This window comes from Macaca nemestrina, chromosome 12 (genome assembly GCF_043159975.1).
Source record: "Macaca nemestrina isolate mMacNem1 chromosome 12, mMacNem.hap1, whole genome shotgun sequence".
Lineage (NCBI taxonomy): Eukaryota > Metazoa > Chordata > Mammalia > Primates > Cercopithecidae > Macaca > Macaca nemestrina.
Genome location: NC_092136.1, coordinates 72,042,258 through 72,067,048, shown reverse-complemented (window position 1 = coordinate 72,067,048; position 24,791 = coordinate 72,042,258). Strand labels below are relative to the sequence as shown.

The window sequence follows — 24,791 nt, the reverse complement described above, 5'->3', positions numbered from 1 at the left end:
CGGAAGGCTGAGGCAGGAGAGTGGTGTGAACCCAGGAGGCGAAGCTTGCAGTGAGCCAAGATGGCGCCACTGCACTCCAGCTTGGGCGACAGAGCGAGATTCCGTCTCAAAAAAAATAAAATAAAAAAAAGGCCGCAGAATATGTGAAGTGGAAGAGAAAGAGTAACAGTGAAACCAGGATTGAAATTTCTAAAGTGGATAAAGAGTATTGACAGAATCATAGAGACCATCTAAGCCTGTGAGTCTTAAGTGGCTTATCTCTCCTCCTGTCCTCCCAAGATTCTGATATGTAAGGAGATGCACGTCCCATGCACACATGCATGTACATACACACACACACACACACACACACACACACACACACACATCTTACTGATGAGTATATGTAATATCCTGTAGGAGTCCTGAAGCAAGAAAATAATTGAGAGACTTATCTATTCCAGTGCTCCTGTTTCCATAGATGGAAACGGGTAAATTGTTCTGGCAGACTGGAATGTCCTTTTATGAAACAAGAGTCTGAATTTTTTGTTATTGTTTATTTTTTTCAACTTTTAAAAGGATTATTTCTTAGGGAGATTTGGTTAAAATAGATAACTTTTTTTTCTTAAATCTGATCACTTTTAAGTGACTATAGATAAAACTTGGGAAGGAGATAAGAGACCTTTCTCTGAAGGTAGATTTTTAATAAAAGGGGAAAGTGGAGTTGGTGAACTTGAGGTCGAAACTGATGGATCAGTATAGGAAAATATTGAAATACTCAGTTATTAGATTTTGTTCCATGGTGTTTACATAGAGTCCAGCAACTGTTTTTTGTTGTTGTTTTGTTTTGCTTTCTTGAGATAGAGCGTCGCTCTGTTGCCCAGCTGGAGTGCAGTGGCGCGATCTCAGCTCACTGCAGCCTCCGCCTCCTGGGTTCCAGTGATTCTCCTGCCTCAGCCTCCCAAGTAGGTGGTACTACAGGTCAGCACCACCACGCCCAACTAATTTTTATGTTTTTGGGAGAGACAGGGTTTCACCATGTTGGCCAGGCTGGTCTCGAACTCCTGACCTCAAGTGATCCACCTGCCTCAGCCTTCCAAAGTGCTAGGATTACAGGTGTGAGCCACTGCACCTGGCCAGAACTTGTCACTTTTTCACTCTAGTCCTTAGCATCAAAGGTTTTCCTCTAACTTGATTTAAAGCAAGCCATCTTTCCCCTTTGTAAAATAGTGGGAACATTTATTGCTGAGGTTTTCATGTGAAATGAAGTCAAAATCTTTTAAGATTACAAACGAGTACTTTAAAGTAGTTAAATGGTAAGGTAAGAGTCGTGTGTGTTTAGATATATACATATCTGTAGATTCAGATATTGTATACATTTATCATTCAATAGAAATGAAGAATAGGTTTATTTTTATGTTAACTTTTTAAAATAATTTATGTTTATATAATTCCAAACTTGTAGAAAAATTGCAAGAAAGTACAAACTCCTATATGCCCCAGTTAACATTTTGTTCTATTTGTTCCCTCTCCCTCACTATATACTTGTTTATGTGCTTGTGTATATATAAATATCTATATCCATTATCATTATTCTTTTTCTGATCCATTTGAGAGCAAGTCGTGAACATAATGCCTCCTCACCTCTCAATACTCCAGAATTTATATCCCCCATGCAAGATTACTCTCTTACCTAACCATCCAAATCAGGAAATCAACATCAGTAGATACTGCCATCCAATCCACAGACCCAATACACATTTTTACGAGGTGTTCCAAAAATATCTTTTTTATTTCTGACTTGAGATCCAATCCAGGATCATTTATTACATTTAGTTGCCATGTCTCTTTAGTCTCCTTCAATCTAGAAGAGTTCCTCATTTTTTCCCTGTCTTTTATGACTTTGGCAGTTTTAAAGAGCAGAGTCCTTTGATTCTGTTGGATGTCTGTCAGATCATGCATTCTTGGCAGAAATGCCTTAGAAATGATGCTGTGTCTTCTCTGTATATCATATGAAGAAGTGTATGATGTCAAACTGTCTCACCCCTGGTGATGTTAATATTGGTCACCTAGTCAGTTTGGGGTCTTCTGGTTTTTTTTTGTTTTTTTTTCCCCCACTATGAAATCATTTTTTTCCCCTATGCAATAGTGCTATGGTCTGAAGTTTCCCCAAAATTCATATATTGAGGTCCTGACCCCCAAGGGGATAGTAGTAGGAGGTGGGGTCTTTGGTTAAGGCATGAGGGCAAAACCCTCATTGTTGGGATCAGTGCCCTTATAAAAGAAGTCCAAGAGAGACCTCTTGCCCTTTCCGCCATGTGAGAAGGCACTGTCCATGATCCAGGAAGTGGGCCCTCACCAGACACCAAATCTGCTGGCGCCTTGATCTTGGACCTCTCAGTCTCCAGAAGTAAGAGAAATTAATGCTGTTGATTATAAGTCACAGTTGATTATAATCACCTGTTGATTATAAGTCACACTTTATGGTATTTCTTGTATCAGCCTCAACAGATTGAGACAAATAGTATTTTGTGGGGAGTCTCTGCCAATATCCTGTTCCTTGTCAGACCTCCACTCACCAGCCTTAGCATACTTTGATGAAACTCTACTGAATCAACCACCTTTATGATGGTTGCCAAATGGTGGTTTTCTATTTTCATCATTTTTTCTACTTTTCTTAGTTGGCATTCTAATGAAAGAAGAAGTTTCTATTCTCTGCCATTTATGTACTTGTTTATTTATTTATATCATTATGTCCATGGATTTCTGTTTTATTCAATGGATTGAAATTTATTATTATTATTATTTATTTTTATGCTCAAATTGCTCCATACTTGACTGATAGGAGTATGTCCCCATCGTTCTCTGAGCACTTCCTTTCTGGTTGGTGCAGGATGTTCCAGGCTTATCATGTACTTTCTTCACCCCAATTCTGGAATCAACTATTTCCCCAAGAACCCCTATTTCCTTTTAGTGGAAGATGTTATTTAAAAACTAAGCACTTTGTGTGCTCATTGCTTCTGAGTGCTGTTACTTCTAGTCCTTCTTAGTGGGCAGAACTAGGAAATATATGTATGTACACACTGTAATATTATAATTTGAAATACATGTTTGGTCTCTGCCCCCAAGTTCCTGGCACAGAGCTCCTGAAGCCTTTGTAGATAAGGGGCACTAAGAGAATCTTTTGTTCATATATTTGGTCTTTGACCCCAGTTCCTGTCACAGAGCTGCTAAGACCTTTCTAATTTCCTGAATGACAGGAGTGTGTGACACAGAGTTTCCAAATCCCTTGGAGTTTCCTGGATCATAGGAGAATCTTGTTTTAATGAAGTGACTCTTAGTGGGCTCTTGAATACCGTCAGGATGGGGGCTGGTTGCCAAGGGATCCAAACATGATTAAAGGGTTGGAACTTTTAGCTCCACCCCACCTACCTACTTCAGAGAGGAGCTAAAGGTTGACTTGATCACCATTAGCCAGTGGTGTAATCAATTATGCCCATGTAATGAAGCCTCCATGAAAAACCCAGGACAGGGTTTGGGGAGCTTCCTGGAGGTTAGCCCACCCAGAGAGGGCATGGAAGCCTCACATGCCTTCTTCCATACCTTGCCCTATGCATTTCTTCTATCTGGCTGTTCATCTGTATCTTTGTAATAATCTTTTATAATAAATGAGTAAGTATAAATAAAATGTTTCCTTGGGTTCTGTGACCCACTGTAGCAAACTAATCAACCCTAAGAAAGGGGTCATAGGAACGCCAATTTTTAGCTGGTTGGTCAGAAGTACAGGTCACAACCCGAGACTTCCAATTAGCATCTGAAGTGGGGAGCAGTCTTGTGGGTTAGCAGTCTGTGAGACCTGACGCCATCCAGGAAGAGTGTCAGAATTGGATTGGAGGATGCCCAGTTGGTGTCTGCCAGGGAATTGCTTGGCATGTAGGAAAAAGTCCCCACACATCTGAAGTCAGAAGTATTGTGTTGAGTGGTGAGTGAGAGTAGAAAAAACACTTCAGTTTTTTCCCATCTCTGTTACATATACATACAGCCAGATCTGTTTCTGTATCTTATCTGTGTGTGTGTTTGTGTATGTATAGATATCAATTCACAATGAGGTGGCTGATGGCCAGTTCAGTACTTCAGGATTCTTTGTGGCCTTCCCCCTTTCTATATTTGTATGTAATTATCTTCCTTACCATTGATAAATTTGGCTTTCATCATATTCAATATATTTTCTTAATCTCTTTGTACATACTCATCTCCTAACCAGCCTGGTTACCTACTCAGCCTTTGATTTTTCCCTCCCAAACTTGCTACTCTTTTGATCTTCCCAATTTCAGTAATGACAACTATATTCTTGCAATTACTCAAGCTAAAAGTCTTAGTGTCATCCTTCTTGCCCCACTCCAAACCCCACATTCATCCCATTAATAATTCCTTTAAATAGAATGATTTTTTGGCCAGTCGTGGTAGCTCACACCTGTAATCCCAACACTTTGGGAGGCTGAAGGGGATGGATCACTTGAGCCCAGGAGTTTGTGATCACCCTGAGCAATGTGAGACCCCATCTCTACAAAAAATAAAATACTTAGCCAGGTATGGTGGCATGCACTTGTGGTCCCAGCTACTCAGGAGGCTGAGTTGAGAGGATTGCATGAGCCCAGTTATTTGAGGCTTGTGGTGAGCTGCCATGCTGTGCCACTGCACTCCAGCGTAGGTGACAGAGTGAGACCCTGTCTCAAAAAAAAAAAAAAAAAAAAAAAATTCCCCACATTCACTGCTAATAGTCTAATAATCTAAGCCACCATTATTATCTTTGCATGTACTTTAGCAAGATTCTTCTAATTGGCTTTCTGCTCCCACCCCCACCTTTATGTCTGTTCTCTGCGTAATAGCCAAAGTGATCCTTTTATAACCTAAGTCAGATTACATCATTTCTTTGGGCAGAGCCTACTAGTGGTTTCTATTCTCACTAAATTTAAAATTCAGAATTCTTATCAAAGTCCTAGGTCATCTGCTATCCTTTCCCTCACTGTAATTTAACCATATTTGCCTTTTACTGTTCCACACCAAGCACACTGTCACCTCTGGACTTTTACACATGATGTTTCCTCAAGCAAGCTCTTCTGCCAGATAGCCACAGAACTTGATACTCCCTCACTCCATTCAAGTCTTTGCTCAAATGTGATTCTAACAGTGAGGCCTTCCCTGACTATACAACATAAGGCGGCGTCTTTTCTTCATTCTCTATTTCTTTACTTTGTTTATGTTTATTGTATTTATTACATCTTGCCATAACATTGAAGAGCAAGAGTTTTTGTGGGGTTTTTTTTTCCCCATGCAGTGTCTCCAGTACCTGGAATAATGTCTGACAAATAGTAGACTCTTGATAAATATTTGTTGAGTGACTTTTTATGGATTCATGTTTAATAAATTCATGTGGTTGAAATTGATTTAGGTGATATATTAGCAGTATCTTTTATATAGCTGTAAATTAGATGATGTTTTACAAGGAATATTAGTGTCAAATAAGTTCTCAACTGGCCTTAAGAGAGAGAATTTATGTTCCAAAGTAGATATTTCAGAAAACAGAATTAGAGATTAAAGATTTTTTGAAAAAGAAATTGTGAAAAAGGAATTTTGAAAAAGGAATTGATGGGAAGTATACTCAGCATCAGCAGTGTGTTTCTGGAGATCTAAGATCTGGAGTTTACCTCACTACCTTAGTGTCTGATGCTTATCATGCTTTCTCAAGACCATTTCTCAAAGAATGTTCCTCTTCTCTGACTATACCTTTTCTTTCTGATCCAGCACTGTCAGGCGTCTCATGTTTTCTGGCCTGTTTTACTTTTCTTAATATCTAATACTATGTTTATTTTATTTTCTATTGGAGCACAGTAACTTCAGAAATATCTCATATTCTTTGCACTTTCCGTAACAAAATTTTTTCAAGTCAAAGCCTACCGGCACCATAGAGGAGTAGTTGTGTTTGCTTCAGGATTGTCTGAGGCTTTAAAGAGGGTGAACTGCTGACCTTGAGGAAAAGCAGATAATTCTATCAAGAAAGCCTCCCTCCAGGAGTAGGCTTTTATTGCTTTATTATATATCTTAAACTGTGAGATCCTGTTTCTTCACCTATGGAAATAAGGTGAACAATATCCTTTTCATGAATTGTAAATATGTGTAAGTGGCTGGCACATAGTAGGTGTTCTGTAAGTATTCATTTATCTTTCTTCTTTTCCTTATCTTCCACTAATCCATATAACTTAATGTCTCATTTCTACCAATAAGCTCTTATGTATCTTAACCAAATTTTCTTACCAAAATAATTAAACAGGTCGGGCATAGTGGCTCATATCTGTAACTGCAGCACTTTGAGAGGCCGAGGCCGGTAGATCACTTGAGGTCAGGAGTTCGAGCCAGCCTGGCCAACATGGTGAAACCTCGTCTCTACTAAAAATACAAAAATTAGCTGGGCATGGTGACACATGCCTGTAATCCCAGCTACTCAGGAGACTGAGGCAGGAGAATCACTTGAACCCGGGAGACGGAAGTTGCAGTGAGCTGAAAGAGTGCCACTGTACTCCACACTAGGTCAGAGTGAGATCCTGTCTTAAAAAAAAAAAAAAAAAGATAGGCAAACTTGGTGAACACAAGCAAACAAAAAAGTGTATGGAATTGTTTTTGCTCTAAAAGTACTAAAGACTAACATTAGATTAGTGTTTTCCTTTATAGGCCATATATATCTTTCTGGTATTAAGATAGAGAAGAGAGAGTTGCTTCATCTGAGTAACCAAGCAAGACCAGTATAAGTTAAAGTACACAGGGAGTTTCCAAGCATTAAACTCATGGGTGTTCTTCCTGTCTAACCTTGTCTTCATTTGGTAAGACATGGGCAGACCTACCATGAAGCTTCAGGGAATTTTTGATTCTTGCCAAAAATAAAAATGCCCTAAAGTGTGTCTGTTGAAAATGCCAACAACATGTAGATTCGAAAGTTATCTTGTAAGTGAAAGAAAGAGTACAGCTGTTACAGTGTTCTTATCAAATAGGATTTTCCCTAAGTTTTATGGGAGTAAGTACTTTGCGATACTGAACCCTAGCCTCATTTCCTCAGCAAGCATGATTGATCTCAGTTAGATATTAAGAATTTATAAAGAGATTGTAAAAGGGTAAACCTCAAATCAGTGGGAAAATAACAGATTATAAAAGTCATGACGTTGAGACTCTTAGGAAGAAAAATTTTGTTTCTTCCATCATATCAGACCAAAGTAAGTTACAGGTTTGTTAAAAATAAATGTAATAGAGAAAAACATGTGAGAATGTTTATCTGATCTTAGTGTAAGGGTGAGATTTTTAAGGATTCTAGCAAAGGCAAGCACTCTATGGGAAAATGATGATAAATTTTATAATCCCACAGTTCAGAAATGTATACTAATAACACCAACACAAACATTTATTGAGCTAAATGCCAAGCCTTGTAGTAAGTGCTTTACATATAAGTCACAGTGCCAAGGTTGAGAAACTCTGCCCTAGACCTGCATGATCTGTAGCTCTCGTCCGCTGTGTTATCATATGCCAGATGTTTTGTCATGGTGTAACAAGATTTACCAGCTTCCCAATCTGCAGCATCTGTTTCTTCACTATTTGCAACTCTGCCACTTAACAGATGCCACCTATATTAGTTTTTTTGTTATAGCAATGTCCTACACCAGATACTAATCCTGTATTAATTAGGATAAAGGCTAAATAATTAAAATAGGGAGACCCAAAATGCAGTGGTTCACACAAGACTGATGTTAATTATTTCTCATGCAATGGTTCAGAGTAGATAGGTAGCATTTGCCTCATGAAGTTATTTAAAGACTCAGATAGCAGGGTAGCTCCATCACTTTCTCTCATGCCTGGCTGAACCTGTGTCATTGATTTATTTGAGTTCTAGCCAGTGGATAGGGGAAAGAGAGCATGGAGAAGACACACCTGTTCTCTTAAGATCTAGTCCTTAAAGGAGCATATGTTACTTCTGTTCACATTGAATTAGAGAGAACTTAGTCACATGGTCAATCTCACAGCAGGTATGGGGGCTAGGAAGTGTAGTCCCACAGCGTGTGCCCAGAAAGAAAGGGATAACAGATGTTGGCAGACAACAACAAATAGTTTCCACTACAACCACTACCTGTGCTGCCTCTAAATATCTGAGAAGCCAAATGATAATGTGGGTGTTAAGTATTCTTATAAATGAAAAATTAAAATATCCTAAAAGAAATAAGGAAAAGCTACAAATTCAGTTTTAAAAAGGGAAATACAAAAGACTGGTAACCATACATCAGTAGCTGATTGTCAACAGAGGTACTAAAGCAATTCATTGGAGGAAAGAATAGTCTTTCAACAAATGGTACTGGCACAACTGAATATCCACATGCAAAAAGAATGAAGTTGGACCTCTACCTCACAGCATATATAAAAATTAATTCAAAATGAATCAAAGACTTAAGAGCTAAAACTATATAAAACTCTTTGAGGAGGGAAAGAAAAACACAAGTCTGTGTAAACTAGAATAGGCAACAGTTTCCCAGATATCACGAAAAACACAAGCAACCAAAGAAAGAATAGACAAATTGCAGAAATAAAAACTTTTGTGCATCAAAGGAATCTATGAAGAAAGTGAAGACACCCCACAGAATGGGAGAAAATACTTGCGAATTACATATCTGAAAAGGATTTAATATTTAGAATATATAAAGAAGCTTTACAATTCAATAAAAAGACAAATAACTCAGTTTTTTTTAAAGGGCAAGGACTTTAGTAGACTTTTTTCCCAAAGATGAGTAATACCATTATTCATTAGAAATGTGCAAATCAAAGTCACAATGAAATACCACTTCACATCCACTAGGATGACTAAAATTTTTAAAAACAAAATAAGAAGTGTTGGTGAGGAGACGGAGAAATTGGGTGAGAATGTAAAATGGAACAACCGTTGTGGAAAAACAGTGATGTGAACATTAACATTTGGTGGTTTCTCAAAATATTCAACAGAATTGTCATATGACCCCGAAACTCTACTCTTAGATATATACCCAAGAGAATTGAAAACAGGTGTTCAAGCAAAAAGTTGTGTACACAAATGTTTGTAGCAGCATTATTCATAGTAATCCAAAGGTGGAAACAACCCAAATGTCCATCAACTAGTGAATGGATAGACAAAATGTGGTATACCCATACAATGGAATATTATCAACCATAAAATTGAATGTAGTACTGATTTATGCTACAATATGGATAGACCTTGAAAACTCTGTGTTAAGTGAAAGAAGCCAGACACAAAAGGCTGTATATATTGTGTGATTCCATTTCATTTGTCCAGAATAGGCAAATCCATAAATGTAGAAAGTAGATTAGTGGTTGCCAGGCACTGGGGGAGAGGGCACTGACTACTTAATGGGTATAAAGTTTCTTTTTCTTTTCTTTTCTTTTCTTTTCTTTCTTCCTTCCTTCTCTGTGTCTCTTTCTTTCTCTCTTTCTCTCTGTTTCTTTCTCTCCCTTTCGCTCTCTCTCTCTCTCTCTGTCTTTCTTTCTCTCTGTCTCTCTTTCTCTTTCTCCCTTCCTTCCTTCCTTCCTTCCTTCCTTCCTTCCTTCCTTCCTTCCTTCCTTCCTTCCTTCCTTCCTTCCTTCCTTCCTTTCCTTCCTTTCCTTCCTTTCCTTCCTTCCTCCCTCCCTCCCTTCCTCCCTTCCTTCGTTCTTCTTCCCTCCCCTCCCCTCCCCTCCCCTCCCCTCCCCTCCCCTCCCCTCTCCTCTGATGGAGTTTTGCTGTTTGTTGCCCAGGCTAGAGTTCTCAGCCTCCCAAGTAGCTATAATTACAGGCACCCACCACCACACCCGGCCAATTTTTGTGTTTTTAGTAGAGACGGGGTTTCACCATGTTGGCCAGGCTGGCCTTCAACTCCTGACCTCAGGTGATCTGCCCACCATGGGCCTCCCAAAGTGCTGCGATTACAGGCGTGAGCCACCACACCTGGCCAGGTTTCTTTTTGTGGAGATAAAAATGTTCTGGAATTAGATAATAGTGATGGTTGCATAACTTTGTGAATATACTAAAAGCCACTGCATTGTGTACTTTAAAACGATGAACTTAATGGTGTGTGACTAATATCGCAATAAAAAATAAGACTAGTGACTGAAAATCTAGCACCCCACCAATAATCAAAGAAATGAAAATTATAACAATGTTAATCTTAATTGTATCAATTAAAATGGTAAGTTAAAATTTTGTTAATGCATTCATATTCTATTGATAATGTAAATTGATACAGTTGTTTTGGAGGATTTATTGGTAATATGTGTCAAATGCCTAAAAATAAACTATACTTTTTGTCTCAGAAATTATATTGTAAGAATTTATTCTAAGGATGTAATAAACATCTATTATGATATTTATCTACATCCTTGATGATTACAATGAGATTAAAAGTGGAAAGCAACTAAAATGTTGAAAAATGAAACATTCAGTAATTTTGAAGTAATTGAAGTGTTTCATAATAAGCAGCCAATAATTTATGATATCCAGTGGCTGGGCGCGGTGGCTCATGCTTGTAATCCCAGCACTTTGGGAGGCTGAGGTGGGTGGATTGCTTGAGTCCAGGAGTTCAAGACCAGCCTGGCCCACATGGCAAAACCCCATCTCTACTAAAAATACAAAAATTAGCCAGGCCTGGTGGCACACACCTGTAATCCCTAATCTCCCTCAGCTAATCAGGAGGCTGAGGCAGAAGAATTGCTTGAAACCGGGAGGTGGAGGTTGCAGTGAGCTGAGATCACACCACTGCACTCTAGCCTGGGCGACAGAGTAAGACTTCATCTCAAAAAAACAAAACAAACAAAAAATGTATAATATCCAAACGATGTCATAAAAATTATATGTTGTATAAGATTATACCATTATAGTGCCATGGAAAATGTTAACACTGTATTAACTGGTTAAAATGAGAATCATAAATAATATGTAAAATATAGTCCTGAATTTGTTTTTAAAGTCTGTTTTATAAGTTAATATTCCCATATTTATGTGCGATTACCTGTGATTTTTGTTTTCTTTGGATTTTTCTGTATTTAATGTTCTTTATTGAGCATGTATTCTGTAATCAGAAAATTACGTTTTCAATGTGTTTTTTTAACTAATGATTTTAGCACACTGTAATTTATACTCAGAGAAATCTGTGGACTAACTTTTGGGACATTTAAAGTAAGGGCTGTTCCAACAGAATATGCTGGAGGATGGGAGTTCCTACACGTCCCTAGGACCAGCGGTATAGTGGTGTGGCTATTAATCTTTTATTATAATATACCCATTTCTTGCTAGACTTGGTGACTCTGGTTGATTAGTTCATTGCTTAGAATAAGATCTCGTGGTCAATTCCTATGTGAGTCAAGTAAACACTGACTTTGGCTTTAATTATAGTCAGACAGCTTGTAAGTGTGTATCACAAGTCAGAGGGGACACTAAATGGGAGAGGGTAAGTGGATTTTTGTAGATCAACCATTGTTGTGGGAAAACCTCTTCAGTTCTCCTCCTCTTGGCCAGACGTGGGCCTGGGTGTGAGTCTGGAAGAGAAGAGTTCAAGCTTCTCTTGTGACGCACTGAATTTCTTACCCAAGGGAAATTTAAATAAACTTGAACATAAACCTAGGTCTTCCACTTGGTTTAAAGCCCTTAATGAGGCATAAGATATATTGGAAAATGCTTTGTACCTATAACATTGTTGTTAAGAGATGTTGGCCCCATGGGGCATGCAGCTGTTAAACCAGAGTGACTCCCAGATCCAGTGATGTGAGTCCCATTTTCTTGGACCTGAATCTCACCTGGGGCCTGGGAAAGCGGGCTGGGACACAAGGAGAATAGCTCTTGGGTAGCTGGGTGAGCTATTGCATAGATGGCTGCAAAGACTAGTCCCACAAAGAGGAGCACCTGGTGCTGCCTTGTTGGCAGGCAGTCATTTTTGTCCTACATCCTTCTGAGTAGTCTTGTGAATATGAATGTTACCTAAGCTTGAAAACTTTCCCTGGGCATTATACTTAACATCTTGGAACTCAGGTTCCTGCTCTATAAAATGAAAATGTTGTCTACTGTAAGGGTGGTTGTAAAAAGTACAGTTACTGCACAAAGCTCCTGGAATATAATAGATACTCTGTAAATGGTAGCTATTACTCTGTTTATACCATCGTATTTTAAAGGTAAAATATGCTAGATACTTCCACAATACCTATTTTACAGACTTGCGTTAGAGGATATTGGCAGGTATTGACATTTTGAGCATTGTAATTATTGACCATGTAATTGTCTAGTTTTAACTCCATGTCATGCAATAGAAGTTAAAGTTGGCAGCATCACAATGAATAGTGATTAAAGTCTGAGTATTTAATATTCAGTTTATCTTCATATGTTCTTAGTGTAGTGGTTTACAATATTTTTACATGCCTTAGAACAAATATTTAATTATAGATGTGCTAACTGAAACTTCTTGCAGTTAATGAACTAATAAAATATCAAAATATAATGTTAATGTATCTTATTCAGCAAATATTTCTTGAATAAATACTAAGTGTGAGGTATCATTCTGAGTGCCTGAGTCAGTGAACAGAACAGCCAATATAATTTTATACTTTAAATATGTAAAACACTTAAAACATATATGTTCAAAAATCAAATAGACTGACCCAGGGAATTCTCATTTCCATCTCTGTGCCCTTCATCTCCTCACCTGTCAGTCTCTTCAATTTCCTTCCCTTTCATTAAAGCTATTAATAAATAACTAAGGTAATGTGAATTTCACATCTACTGTTTTCCCATAATCCATGCTGTTCTGTGCTGCCTTTTTCCTGATTCAGTGTCTCACTAATCCTTTCCTACTCAAACCTCTCCATCAAGCATCTTGGAATTCTATTCAGTAGTCCTCAGTTAATCCTAACTATAGTTGAATTAAGTAGGTTGAAGTTGAAAGAAGTGTTAAATGTGGATAGTAAATACAAAAGTCAGGGCCAGGCAAGGTGGCTCATGCCTGTAATCCCAGCACTTTGGGAGGTAGAGGTGGGCAGATCACCTGAGGTCAGGAGTTCGAGACCAGCCGAGCTAACGTGGGGAAACCCCATTTCTACTAAAAATACAAAAAATTAGCCGGGCATGGTGGTACGTGCCTGTAATCCTAGCTACCCGGGAGGCTAAGGAAGGAGAATTGCTTGAACCTGGGAGGCAGAGGTTGCAGTGAGCTGAGATCGCACCATTGCACTCCAGCGTGAGCAACAAGCGAAACTCCGTCTCAATGAAAAAGGAAAGTCAGTGTTAATGAATCTGTGATTTAGCCAGGCATGGTGGCTCACACCTATAATCCCAGCACTTCTGGAAGTATGCACCTGTAGTCCTAACTATTTGGAAGCCTGAGGTGGGAGGATTGCTTAAGTCCAAGAGTTTGAAGCTGCAGAGAACTATGATCAAACCACTGCACTCCAGCCTGAGTGATAGAGCGAGACCCTGTGTCTAAAAACAAAACAATGAGATATGACTTCACACCCTCTAGGATAGCCATAATAAAAATAAAATAAAATGAATAGCATAGCATATACCATAGCATTCTATAGCATGTTTGTCAGTACTTTTTAATTTTTATAAAGTATGTATTTTCTGTTTGATTAGCAAAGTACCAAAATAAAATTTGAAAAGTACAGAAAACCTAAAGATAAATTTAAAATAACTTCACATTGTAAAAGTAAACCACTCTTACTGTAATCTTGGCATATCCTTCTAATCTTTCCTATGCATATATTGCATATACATGTTTCAAAATTGTTATATACCTAAGTCCTTTTCTTTTTTCACATAAAATACATTCTGAGCTATTCCTGCCTGTGTTAGCCCATTTGCATTGCTTTAAAGAAATACATGAGGCTGGGTAATATAAAGAAAAGAGGTTTATTTTGGCTTACAGTCCTGCAGACTGTACAGAGAGCATGGTGCTGGCATCTGCTTCTGGTAAGGCCTCAGGAAGCTTACAATCATGGCAGAAGGCAAAGTGGAGGACCGCATGTCATATGGCAAGAGATGGAGCAAGTGAGGAGGGAGCTGCCAGGCTCTTTTAAATAGCCAGCTCTAGCGTGAACTCATAGAGTGAGAATGCTCTCATTACTGTGAGGACAGCAGCAAGCCATTCATGAGGGATCTGCCCCATGACACAGACACCCCCTACTAGGCCCACCTCCAACATTGGAGATCACATTTCAACATGAGATGTTGAGGGGACAAAAAATGTAAACCGTATCACTGCCTTCACATGTTACTTGAAAATGTGATTTTAATAACTGCATAGTATTTGATCATATTAATATGCAATTAATTTTCTTACTTTTTTATGCTTTTATAAAGCTTTTTTAATGGTTTTTAGTGAAGGTTCTTTTTTACAAATCTTTATACACCTCTTTGATAACTTCCTTAAGATATCTTTTTTAAAAGCTGCATTCCCTGGTCAAAAACAAAGATTGGTTAATACTTTTCATTTGACTAACTGATTCGAAAAGATTATCTCAATATATGCTTCTGAAAACAGTGTATGAAAGTGCCTATCCTTGCACCCTTGTCAAAACTGTGGTTTGTATTTAAACAAATGTACATATGTGAGCAACCATCTGGATGAAGGTAAAAAATTCTTAATTTTTAATTTTTTGCTTACTAACAAATTGAACATTATTTCATGTTGTTTAAACAACTCTTCTGACTAGTAAAAATGAGTTAAAGGATAGATCAATAAAAGAACAAAACAATTAATGATAAAGTAATAATAAGTAATAATATATTAATAGAGTTGGAGTCTATATTTTATACTAAGCAAATTGACATCCAACATAATTTATAATTTATATTTTTATAAATATAAAAATTATATAAATTATAATTTAAGTACAGTTTTTATATCCTCTTAGATACTATTTTGGACATGTGGGATTCAGTGACTGTTAGCAAAGGTTTTTATTTGAGGCCATTCATTAATTCATAATTTTAACAAATATTTACTGTCATTCTATGTGTCATTTACTGGGGACACATAGTGAACAAGACTCATGTGGCCTCTGGTCCCTTGAAGGAGAATAAAAATATGAAAATAGCTTATTTATTTATTTTTTTGACTGTCCTAAATTGTTTATTAGGTATGAATTTTACAAACTTTACTTATATTAGTGGGAACGGTGGAGCTGGAGAGTATTGCACCTTCTCTAAGCTGCCCAGTGAGAACCACCAATAGCGTGGTGGAACTTAATGGCCCTTTCCAAGCCCATGGCTCTTTTGGCCTGTAGATGTCAGCCCATGCATCTCCCTGTGCTTGTGGACTGGTTTGGTGATTCATTGGGTGTCAGGATTTCTTCTGATAGCTTTATGGAATGGATCAATGAGGATAACCTCAAAAAACTTGTGTGTGGAATCTTCACCATCCCAGTAAGAATTCAGGACTCTCAGAGCCCCACAGTGGTGTCCAGCTCACTCCTCTGCAACGAACTGAAGGCTTCAGGCAAACTTTAGCTGGTTAACACCATGATGAACAGGCTTGCCGTTAGTCACACCCTTAGGAACTGGGCGTTTTCGGCCACCACGGCGAACACGAATCCTATATATAATGTAACCTTGCTTGGCCTTGCAGCCCGGTCGGCGCACTTTATCAGGCTGGGTGGGGTGGGGAGCCCTGTGGAGAGCAGAGAGCTGGTCAGGCAGCAGCTGACCCTCAGAAGAAAGTGCATGATGTGAGACTGCTTCTTTCTCCATAGCTCCTGGATGTGCGGGTATGCACCCATCTTGGCTTACCTGATGGCTACCGCCAGACAGAAAGGAAAATAACTTATTTACTGACTATTTATTGCCACATATTATACTAACCTCCTTACATATATTATTTCTTTTAATATTAAAAAAATACTTGGTAACTGCATTTTAGAGACTAACATGTTTCTAGTCAAACCTGTTTACATCAACTAAAATACTAACATGCTTTATAAAAGGCCCTTCAGTATTGAAAGTGTGATGCATTTGTGGTAAGCATAATATAAACACACAAAGCCCCATTTAGATATTGTGAGGCTTTCGGTATTTAGAATCTTGGTAGTGATGAGTTTAAAAGGCTAAGGATGATGGCAAAGGTGATTCCAACTTGGGGCTGAATTTTATTTGTCCTGCTTCTATGAAATTAGACCCAAGAGTCACCTATGGTAGGCCATAAATGCCTTTTCAATTTGGATTTGCTTGCATTTTCTACACAGGCTATATAGCACTGCCGCATAAAACACTAGGGGCTCTTGCCAGAGGGGACTGTACAAGCAGATGTTCTCGAAGAAACTCCCTGGAACGTTACTACTGAGTTATAGAAAGAGCCATCAAGGCCAGGCATGGTACTTCACGCCTGTAATCCCAACACTTGAGAGGCCAAGGTGGGCAGATCACTTGAGGTCAGGAGTTCAAGACCAGCCTGACAAACATGGTGAAACCCCATCTCTACTAAAAATACAAAAATTAGCTGAGTGTCTTGGTGGGCACCTGTAATCCCAGCTGCTTGAGAGGCTGAGGCATGAGAATCACTTGAACCCAGGAGGCAGGGATTGCAGTGAGCCTAGATTGTACCACTACACTCCAGCCTGGGTGACAGAGCAAGACCCCGTCTCAAAAAGAAAAAAGGAAAAGAAAGAGCCATCAACTGTCTTCAAAGATTTCCTATAAGCCAGAGAATTTTCTCAGTGATCAAATTCTAACTGAGAAACTGAAATATATTCATCAAACAGGCAGCTTTTAACATCTAAATAAATCTCTTTAACTCTCTAGAGAAAATTAAGTTATAATTGTGGATACCATTAAACTGTGGAACATGGAAGTTGAAACTTAATTTTTGTTTAATAATTAAAAAGCCATTCCTTAGAAAGGTTTGTGAGACCCAATTTGTTGCCACCACAATCTTACTGACTGGGGGGAAAATGCTTGGTTATAATTTTTAGGGGGGAATTACTGTCATGCTGCTGAGAAGTGGATCCTGTCTTTCTTGACCTTCCTTCCTTCCTGATGTCCTCTGCTAATGTTTTTTTCTGTGATTCAACTATTGCTGAGCACAGCACAAGTTTTTGCTGGAATTGACTTTAGAATGGACATGTGAGTGTTTATAATAAGGAAACAGATTCTTTTTTTCATAGGCTCTGTTCTTGAAAGATTTGATATTCTGAATAACCATATACCCCCAAAAAAGTACAGTTTGGCTACTGTATTAAAATTTGAAAATATCCCGCATTGTTTAGTAGCTCAGAGGCCACTTTTATTATGTAAAGACCAAAACTTCTGTGACTTTATCCTTATTATATTTTTTTAGAAAATATTTATAATCTTAAATCAGCTTTAGAGTGCAATTCAGAAACCATTTTAAAACCAAATGAATTTATTAAGAAAACAAAAATCAAAATGATAAGTTAGTCTTGGATTGGCTTGATAATGATTTTTTTCAGTAGTTTAGAACTGAACTATTCTGTTAATGAAAACTGTGACTAATGTAATTCTGAAGGACTTTCAAGACAGGTTCCTTTCCACTGTTTCTGTAGAATACAAGTAAAAGAATGATGAAAATTGACCCTCTCCGGACAAACCTATAGAGACTTCCACTACTTGCTAGAAGATGCCTAAGCTTCTCCATCTGGTGAGATGCTATGATCTGCTTGCCTCTCATTCTGTCAGGAAAAGGACACCCTGCAAATCCCTCACTTGTTTTGCTGGCTGTGGGCATACCTAGACACCAGCAAGGAAGAGAATAGAAGGCAAATTCTCCCCAAACCGGCTACTGCTTTGAATACCTTTAACTATCCTAGACCCTTCTTGTCTCGATCTTTGAAACTTTCTCAGTTCTTCTAGCTATGCCAGGTTTCTTGAACTTCTGCTAATAGCCTTGTCTAATAGTCTCAACTGGCTGACATAAAATTCAAGTATAAATCTCGAGAATCACTTGAACCCAGGAGACAGAGGTTGCAGTAAGCCGAGATCGCGCCATTGCACTCCAGTCTGGGCAACAAGAGCAAAACTCCATCTCAAAAAAAAAACCACAAAAAACTCCTTCGTAATCTGCATAATACTGCCCCAGTCTTACCTTCAGCACTCTTCATTTATTTACTGCAGGTAACTAAATTCTGCCATTGAGGGTGCTGGGGATGTATTTTCCTACCTGGAATGCTTTCCTCCTATCTCAATTCGTGTCATACTCCTTAGACATACTCCTTAGAGACATACTCCCTGAAAACTCCAGCCAGCATTATTCTGTTGTTTCCCTTAACATTCAGACATAACGCTTACTCTTATTTTAAATTATATTAACAGCTACATTATTCTTTGTTTCACGTATTTTATCTTATGTTCTGTATTTCCCATGGTGCCTAGCATAATTGGTTGCACTCAGACATTATTTCCTATAGAAAATCATTTTTAAACCCTCATGTTTGTCTAGGTGCCTCTCTTCTAGCACCCTGTATAATTGAAATTATCCTGTGTTACATTTTTGTTTCCACTGCTTGCCCAGGTTCTCATGGTTATGTATTCAAAAGCACATAGACAAACAGAGTTAATGCTTAGCATAGTTCTTGGCACGGAGTAGGTTCTAAAAACATATTTTGGCCAGGCCCAGTGGCTCACGCCTGTAATCCCAGCACTTTGGGAGGCTGAGGTGGGCGGATCACGAGGTCAGGAGATCGAGACCATGCTGGCTAAAACGGTGAAACGCCATCTCTACTAAAAATACAAAAAATTACCCAGGCGTGGTGGCAGGCACCTGTAGTCCCAGCTACTCGGGAGGCTGAGGCAGGAGAATGGTGTGAACCCGGGAGGCGGAGCTTGCTGTGAGCCAAGATTGTGCCACTGCACTCCAGCCTGGGTGACAGCGAGACTCCGTCTCAAAAAAAAAAAAAAAAAAAAAAAAAAAATATATATATATATATATATATATATATATATCTCAAACTGAATTTTTGAATATAATTATTATTGTGCTTATCATAAGGTTTTTTTGTCATAATATCCTGAGTTGCATAGATAAGGCAGGTGCAAAGAAATTTAGCTGTCAGGCTGGGCGCTGTGGCTCATGCCTGTAGTCCTAGAACTTTGAGAGGCCAAGGCAGGCGTTGAGCTTAGGAGTTCGAGACCAGCTTGGGCAGCATGGTAAAACCTTGTCTTTAAAAATATAAGATAAGGCCAGACTCAGTGGCTCACGCCGATAATCCCAGCACTTTGGGAGGCCGAGGCAGGCGGATCACAAGGTGAAGCGATTGAGACCATCCTGGCCAACATGGTGAAACCCCATTTCTACTAAAAATACAAAAATTAGCTGGGCATGGTGGCGCGCGCCTGTAGTCCCAGCTACTCGGGAGGCTGAGCAGGAGAATCACTTGAACCCAGGACGCAGAGGTTGCAGTGAGCCAAGATGGCACCACTGCACTCCAGCCTGGCAACAGAGCAAGACTCCATCTCAAAAAAAATAATAAAATAAAATAAATTTAAAAAGAAATTTAGCTATCATTTGTGAGTATACCATACATGTGAGATTGTTCCAGTTAAAGGCTGTCTTGGGGCTGTAAAGGACATGTCACGCCATGTTTAATGCAACTGCCAGTTGTTATTTTAGAAGAGAGCAATGGAAACATCTAAAGAGATCAGATCTTGCCTTTCCGTTGATGGTCCCATATGTCCATGAAATGTATATTAACTCTTCCCTAAAATGTCAATGTAAGGAATACTTGAATTGGCCAGCATCAGAGATATTGTCTCCTGAACTAACACTAAGACTTTATATTTCTTTGTGCTAAATGCTTTCTGTCAGTTCAATACTTTGATGTCAAAAATGCACACAAAAGAGACCATTTAAATAATATGGCCAAAAGATGAATATAGGAAAATTCTCAGACTAAACTGAAATGCCAAGAATTTTTTTATTTGCAGCAATCATATTTACTGTCTAATATATACGTTTTTCTGATTTAGATACCTAAATATCTAAACTTCTATTTTAGTTTCCCCAAAAGCCTTAAGAGTTCCTTCATCAAGCCTTTGGTCCTCTGGCTCTGTCTTCCTCCAGCTATGCAACTGTGTTCATATTCTGTTCTTTATCAGGACCGCAGCTAAGGAAGAACTCCTCTTTGCTATCGGATGGCATGGTTGGAGAGCAGAAATCTGCTATTTAAATGTTTAATTTTTAACAAGATTATGAAGCATGTAAAGAAATGGGAATATATAGCCCATACACAGGAAAAAAAGGAGACAAGGGAAACTGTCTCCAAGGAAGTTCATACATTGGACTTACTAGACAAAGATTTTAAATTGCCGATTTTTAATATATATCAAAGAGCTAAGGAAACCATGTCTGAAGAACTGAAGGAAAGTATGAGAATGATATCTCACCAAATAAAGAATATCATCAAAGAGATACAAATTATGAAAAGGAATCAAATAGAAATTCTGGAGTTAAAATACAATAACTGAAATAAAGATATACTAAAAGTGTTCAGCAGCAAAGTTAAGTTGGCAGAAGGGAGAAGCTGAATTTAAAGGTCAGTCAATTGAGATTCTTTTTTAAAAATTGTTATTTCTTTTCTAAATTAGAGATGGAGTCTTGCTATGTTGACCACGCTGGTCTCCAACTCCTGGCCTCAAGCAAGCCGCCCATCTTGGCCTTCTAAAGTACTGGGATTACAGGCATGAGCCATGGCGCGTGGTCAAGATTCTTGAGTTTGACAAAATCACACTGATAATTCCCAGGCAACCATGCCAAAATATATAGTAAAAGAAACAAGGGAATTAAAATGGTACATAGAAAATATTGATTTAACAGACCTCTTAAGAAGATGCTATGTTTTAATTATTTTATAGTTAAGGTAACAGACTTAGAGCATTTCTACTGTTCAAGTACATAATAGAGTCAGACTCAAAAACCAAGTCTGTAATCAAAATTCCTTACTATAGTCTTACAAGGGAGATAGATGAAATTCTCTGGTAGAATATAGAAATGGTTAAGCCCTATTATTTTAATAACCATCATTTACACATACCACACTCTTATGATTCTGTCAGATAAGGAATGGAAAGCTCAAGAATGGTCAATGTCTTCCCAGAGTGATGGTTGCTAGTGAGTGGTAGAACTGGGGTTTGAATGAAAGTATATATCGTTCAAGGTTTTCTACTGCCCATGCTGTTTTGAGATGGCAACCTAAATATTATGTGGTTTTAGCACACTCACAACTAGGTCAGCATAAGTAGTACAGCAGATCTTTTTCAGGCATCTGACTTATCTTGCATGCTAGTAGTAATGCAAGAGGATAACACAAACTTTACAGAAAAACAGCATTGAAATTTTCCTTTCCTGGTTTTGTAATTTACAGACATAAACTTCCTTATTTGTTTCCTCTTTCACAGAACCTGAAGTAACCTAAAGTAACTCTGCTTTTAAATAAAACAACCACATAAAAAATTAGGTGATATGTTTCAGATTTTACTTTATATCAATTGACAAATTCAACTACATATGAAGATATTTACAGTAATGTAAATACAGCCCAGTACTTGTTTTGATTTCTTTAAATTTGTAGAAAGCTCCTTTCTCTTTTTAACCTGATTAGGTGTAGCTTGGGGTCTTCTGAAAAAGATAAACAAAAGCAAGAGGCAATCAGTGTTTTCTTCCAATATCAGCAAAGAAAGACTATAGAATTTCATGATTTAATTTTAAGACAACTCACATTTACCATCATATTCATATTTATATCCTTGACGTTTACCAAAGGCTATTTTAGAAATGCCCATTGCTCTCAGAAAAGAAGAGTTTGTTTTTCTAGGCTGCATTAAGGAAACTCAAGGGATTTCAGCATAACTTTATTGCTAAAGAATCTGTGCCCTTCCTGGATCTAAATAAGGAGGGGACTGTTTAAAGTTCTTCCTTTAGGGGAAATTACATCAAATGCTTAGGACAATGACCCATTTTCCCTCCTAATTCATCATAATCTTCTTCAAACAAGTTCTGGGACGTTTACACTTTGCTGTAAAATAAATGTTCGGTGGAGCATTCCAGATTTCTAAGTTTCTGAATTTGTCCTTAGAATATTCCTTTTTTTTTTTCTTCACTATTTTGAGTATTTAACATTATGAGTTTGGGAGTTGGGGTTCTGAACTCAACTGATTTTAGGGATCAAGTAGGTCAAATGAATAAAGAGGGCAGAGGTAATGTGTAAGGGACTGTGTGGCCTAATAGCTACCTGGAAAGAACGTGACTGCTTAAAGGCATTCAAATTCAATTGTTTAAAAACATTGCTGGGTCATTAAAACATATGGCTGGTCAAAGGTCCCATGGTTTCTCAGTTTCTCAATTATTACAGAATTATTCCCCTAAAAATTTGTATCAAATAGTCAAAAAGTTTGGCTATTTTTTTAAAGTATATTTGGATAAATTACCTACCAAGTTTTTGCATATTGGAGACCACCAAGGAGTTCATACTGCCAGATTAACTCACATTTATATAAACCTTGAAAGAATGCTTATCCTGCCATTTCTGAGCATACATATGTGAATTCTATCATTGATTAAGAAATTTATGGCCAAGGGCAGCAGCTCATGCCTATGATCCCAGCACTTTGGGAGGCCGAGGCAAGTGGATTACCTGAGGTCAGGAGTTTGAGACCAGCCTGGCCAACATAGTGAAACCTCGTCTCTACTTTAAAAAATACAAAAATTAGCCAGGTGTGGTGGTGTGCACCTGTAATCCCAGCTACTCGGGAGGCTGGGCCAGGAGAATCTCTTGAACCTGGGAGGTGGAGGTTGTAGTGAGCCGAGATGGTGCCACTGCACACCAGCCTGAGTGACAGAGTAAGACTCCGTCTCACAAACAAACAAACAAACAAACAAAAAAGCATGGCTCTTTACACAGGTCTCTTTGAATTGAAATTTGTGCGTATCTGTTCACTTAAACAAACAAGTGTACTTTAAGAACATTCTTGTGCTTTGCTCATTTAAATGTAAAATGCTAGACAAGATACAGATGCATCTTCATCATACGTGCCCTTCTCAAACTGTTATTGTTATGATACTTTTATGATTTGTTGTAAGCTTTAAATAGCCCTTTTTTTTTTTTTTTTTTTGAGACAGCATCTTACTCTGTTGCCCAGGCTGGAGTGCAGTGGCGTGATCATGGCTCACTGTAGCCTCAACCTCCCGGGCTCAGGCAGTCCTCCTACCTCAGCCTCCTGAATAGCTGGGACTACAGCCACATACTACCACACCTGGCTAATTTTTGTATTCTTTGTAGAGATGGAGTCTTGCTATGTTGCCCAAGTTAGTCCTGAACTCCTGGGCTCAAGTGATACACCCACTTAAGCCTCCAAAAGTGTTGGAATTACAGGCATGAGCCACTGTACCTGGCAATAAATAGTTTTTACTTTACTTTAAATTTGTAAGAAATGTATGCAACTTTTGGGTTGTATTTGCAATTCAGCTTTGACATGAAAATTGTCTACTTTAAGCTTTGAGATCTATTTAATTGAAGAGAACCAGGAATAGTAAGGCAAGCAATTGAATTATTATTACTTGCAATTAATTGTCCATGTGAGTCAACTTTTTTTCCTTACAATGCAACCAAAAGACACAATTTGGATATGGCTAATATAAGTTGGGTATCATTTATTACTCTTTAGTAAAAAGTCTTTTGATTGCAAATAACAATGACCCAGTCAAAGTAGCTTAGGCAAAACAGAGGAATTTGTTGGCTCAGGTAACCAGATCACAGAAAGGATGAGATGGTGCTTGCTCAAGAACTACCCAATTCAAGGACACTGCCCCTGTCCTCTGTCCACCATTCCCATCTTCACTTTGCCAAATTTCTCATCACTGCTTTTCTCTGTGAGTTGGTTTAATTCTTTCCCACTACAGATAGGCACTATCTGCTTGCTAGGAAGAATAACCATTTGGTGGGAAGGAGAGGCCATTTTGGACTAATCTTTCAGCGTCTATCCCAGGGATGACCTAATTTAGGTCAAGGGACCACCTCCGCCCAGTAATTAGGGGCAGAGGACAGTGGTTTGAGGTTGTGTCTTGCATATCTGCCTACCCTGCAAGTTTATCCCTGAGGTCAGGAGAGCAGGATCTGTTGCTAGAAGAAAGAAGGCTTACAAGGTTATATATATTTTATGTCTTGGAATTCCACATAAAAAGATGCCACTACTGAAAATATTTGAAAATTACTGAATTAGAGTTTTGTGAAATCAGTTACTCCTTTAACTTGTATACAGTTTTATAGATGTTAGGTAATATCATTAGATTTCTCAGTCATGGGGCTCAAGTATAGGTTTATTCATTTTTTGTAATCATGTGAATTCCGATTGGTGTTATTTATTGAACAGATATTTATTGAGCACTACCAGTATGCCAAACTCTATACTCAACACAGAAGATGGAATGGTAAACAGACCTGATGCCTCCCTTTATGGAACTTAAACAAAAAGAGGGACATACAAACAAATATCACCAGCATGAGGTTGTATGCTATGATCAGGAATTATGAAGCAAAAAGACAACAGAGATATCCAAGTAGATGATTAAGCGAAGATACTAAGACTGATAAGAGTGAGCCAGACCACAGGAGAGAAAGCAGAGAGTAGTCAAGGCAGAAGAAAAGAATGTGTGAAAGCACAGAGGCAAAAAAGGAATATTGGAGAAGCCAAAAACTGTGCATTGTAGAGAAAGTGTAATAGGGAAGGAGAACGGGGAGTGAGTAATAAGTGAAGAAGCTGA

The 24,791-nt window shown here is 38.3% G+C and overlaps 1 protein-coding gene and 1 pseudogene across 4 annotated transcripts in view; one reads left to right on the top strand and one right to left on the bottom strand.

Annotated features, from left to right (window-relative positions):
* LOC105468711 (FCH and double SH3 domains 2) overlaps positions 1–24,791 on the top strand; it is a 339,082-nt gene that overhangs the window by 213,421 nt on the left and 100,870 nt on the right. The gene's annotated exons all lie outside the window — the stretch shown is intronic.
* On the bottom strand, positions 15,151–15,804 carry LOC105468710 (large ribosomal subunit protein eL15-like; annotated as a pseudogene).